The following is a 3,953-nucleotide window of genomic DNA, read 5'->3' on the forward strand; positions in this document are numbered from 1 at the left end:
GTCGACCTTGAACTTTGTGTTCATGCCCATGGATCCAATGTGGATCCTATCATGGAAGCTTCTTGTAATAATAACTATTTCCTTGGTATAATATCATTTGGTATCTATGAATTGATCCTTTGAAAACGTGGTTCCGACCATATTTTCTCCTTGATTCCATTTCTTGGACAAGTTAAATCACTTGTCTTCTGCAGGTCAATACGCCTGCCCAACCTCTATTATGATCTACCTTTGAGTATTACCCCTGGTATCTCGAGGATATCTTTCCATTGCACTACATCTTATAAACTTTGATGAAGTACTACCTTACCTTGTCTTTGTCACTTCATGGGTTCTGGGTTGTTTGTCGACCGAGAACACCGATAAGTGAATCGATTCCGCTCGCCGAATCAATAACTCTTAAGTAATTTTCGTTGCTTACGAGTTTAGTAACCCTTCAAGTCATTCCTATTCTGATTGGCTATATCATTATTGTGCAACTTTTTGAATGTGCTATCTGGTCCTTCTTTCCGAATCACAATTTTCGACGATGAGCTAATCTTACATCGACTTTCCTCGTCATATCGTTTCGCCTTGAACAACAAGCTTGATTCCGAGTTTGTGTCATATCCGTGGTTTCAATAACTTTTCGCTCCATCCTTCCATTTGCTTGATGTCGTTTATGAGCAATTATATCTTCATGAAACCTCTCGACAAATGTGTCATGATCATCATCAACATTCTGATCTCCTCAAGGATATCAATTGAATTCATGATGAGAAATACCATCCTTGCCCTCTATGATTTGTGTTATCATTGACCACTCGATTGCCTTCCGTTCAACACAAACTTGTTCGTGTTTTGTGTTATACCTTGAGATCCTTGCTATCCAACATTTGTTCTTCTTTACCTTGGAGTATTACCATCTTTTATGTCAAGAATGTTGTGAGAATTTCAGCACCTCTTAAGAATTCTTGATGCAGGTGATACCTTTTGCCATACCCGTTCATTCCTTGGTCCTCGTGTTATTTCTAACCGGAAAAAAACCGACAATTGAACTTGGATGTGTGATTTTAAAACTTCTAGCAACCCTCTTGCTTTGAAGTTAATGGTCGGCCGTTCATTCTTAGACTATTGATTATTGAATCACCATTCCGACGTTGGTCGTGCAACCCAGCCCATATTCGGGTGCACCTTTCAACCAATGTTTAACTGTGTATGTTTTCCTCCAGCATACCTCATTATATCATTTGATCTGACAAATGTTATCTCCTTGTTCACATAAGTGTGGAAATCCATCTTTTGAAAATCTCAATTAATTGTAGCTGAGTCAATCAGCCACCTTCTCACCTCTCCTTGATTTATTAATGAACTCGTGTGTCGGAAGTCGCTCCATAGTTCATTTCATGAGAATCTTACATTGTCATCTCGTCAATTGTGTTGCACCTTTTCTTCCTAGGTATCCTGCCACCAATCAGAACTGAATCTCGGTCTGATATGATGGTTGGAACATATTTCCAAGAGATATAACACTGGTCTTTATGTGACCCGGTAAGGTGATGTCGTGCCTAGCACACCTAGACGGAGGCCCTATTGTTATAGATTCCTTTTCAGTAAGGTGGTCCATTCTTCCATGAGGAAATTGTAAGACTTATTCTACAAGTTATTCCTGATGGATCCTTTGTGTTTCCAAAGTCTGATCTTAACCTGATGACCATGTCAATGTTATCTCGAAGCATGTCTTTGGTACTCCAATTTTCAACAAGAACATTTGAAGCCCAATGCTAAATGTTTCCTGCTCAATTATGCAAACACCGCTGTATGGGTAATGTCATGAAATTTCTCTCCCCTTACCTAAAGGGTTTTCTACGTTATGTCTTGTTTTGTATATTATGCTCTGCTTGTCCTTGGGAAGGGTATACCCCTGATATATGGGCTTAAACACATTTTCCTTTCCATTAATTGGTTTAACCTTTCTTGTGATCTATATGATCTAAGCAGTAATATTCTCCTGCTTATGTATATACCTCGGTGTACAATTCTGTCAGCAAGACCCCGTTACAATTGTTGATGAAATTTCGGTAGCCACCGATGGACGATAACCTTGCCTATTGGCCCGCCTCGTTCAACGAGCAGGAATATGGTTCTCTTCATCCCTCGCCCTTGGTACCAATGTTGTTGCCAACATAACAGGCATGCTACCCTCTGACATGCCTTACTTACATGATCGTGCAAGGCATCACCGCCCTTCCTACTTTTAACCCACATGGTGGGCCCATAACCCACAGGTCCACTGGATCGAAACCTGACTCTTCTTTACAACCCGGATTCTAATGTATCCTTTGCACCTGGCTTCGTATGTGATTCACGAGCTAAATGCCATACCAGTAATCATCCTGGAATGAAACACCATGTTATTCTAGTTGTTCAGATCCCCATTCCAGCTTCTGTCTAGTTATCGAATGATTGCCTAACCGTTTGAAACTTTAGTACCATTGTATATTGCACTCAACGAATTTATTGGAATACAACTCGTGGGGTACCTTGAGTGTTTCCCATTGAGTTCACCGTCAGATGCCCAGCTTTGTGGAGATGCGTTCTTCCAGAGTTTTTCCCCTTGGTCGCGTTCATAGGACGATGGAGATCCCGAAGAAAGGATGACGACTTGATCATGGTGAGTTGAAGCAGAGAAATGAATACATAAATGTATTGGATCGGCCTCATCGAGAAGAGCAAGCCAGAATGAGAAGAACCGCTAGATTCGTTACCAAACTTTCCCCCCTTACTCCACCGCTTAAATCTCGGGATGAGATTTCTTGTAGTGGAGGAGATTTGTGATGCCCAGATGATTAAGATACAGTGAACCACTACTAATGATGCCACGTCACCTCGGTTACTGTTGATAAACTCGCGTTGATTCGAAACGGATTCAAATTTAAATTCAAATCAGGTCAAACGGTAAAGGTTTTCAAATATTAAAACTAAAATGTTCATCATGTGAAAAATAATCCCTAACTAATTTTGGTGGTGGAACCAACCTTTTTCAAAATGTTTAACTGCCCTAGACTAATTAAGAATAGTGACTAAAATAGTAATTTACTTGCTTTTGAAATTATAAAATTATTAAACTAATTTACTTGGGTCTAAACTAGGTTTGGAAGTGGCCTGTATTGATGATACTAATTTGGGGGCCAGCCAGGAAATTGTAAAAACTAAAATAAAAGAAACTAAAAATAAAGTCATAAACAAATAAAAAGAAAATGAAAAGGTTTAAGAAAAGGAAAAGGGGACATTGTGCACTAGGCCTAGTGCACAGTGCTGGCCCAACTAGCTGAGCTGGCCCAACCCCGAGCCATCCCCTTCCTCCCCCTGTTCACCGTCGCGATGGACACCGCACCTGCGTCCATGGCGCGGATGGCCACGCGTCGGCCATCCCGCGACCGTCCCCGTCGACCTATAAGGGCACCCCTGCCCCGGTCGAACCCTAGCTTCCCTCCAGACCCCCCTCTCTCCACCCCTCTCCCACAGGCCCGAGCTCGCCGACGCTGTCGTCGCCATGCCGCCGCCGTACACTACTAGGAAAAGGGCTATAGATAGGATTGATACTAATGGCGCACCTGGTAAGCAGTGCGCCACTACTATATACTAATGGGGCATCGGTCGGAGGTGAGCCATTAGTGTGGAAGACACTAATGGCGCACCAGGCACACGGTGCGCCACTAGTATTGATTTTTTTTCATTTTTCCATACACTCTAATGGCGCATGGTGCCAAAGTGCGCCATTACTAGTTCTACCAAGTAATGGCGCACCTTGTAAGCAGTGCGCCATTAGTATATTTTTTTTTTACTTTTTTGCAAAACTGCTAATGGCGCACCGTGTATATTTTCATGGACACTTTTTGATCTCGATCTCGATCCCACCCGCACCCTCCCCCGCTAGCTCCACCGCCGCCGACGACCCACCGCAACCCTCC

This window comes from Triticum dicoccoides, chromosome 3B (assembly GCF_002162155.2).
Source record: "Triticum dicoccoides isolate Atlit2015 ecotype Zavitan chromosome 3B, WEW_v2.0, whole genome shotgun sequence".
NCBI classification, from domain to species: domain Eukaryota; kingdom Viridiplantae; phylum Streptophyta; class Magnoliopsida; order Poales; family Poaceae; genus Triticum; species Triticum dicoccoides.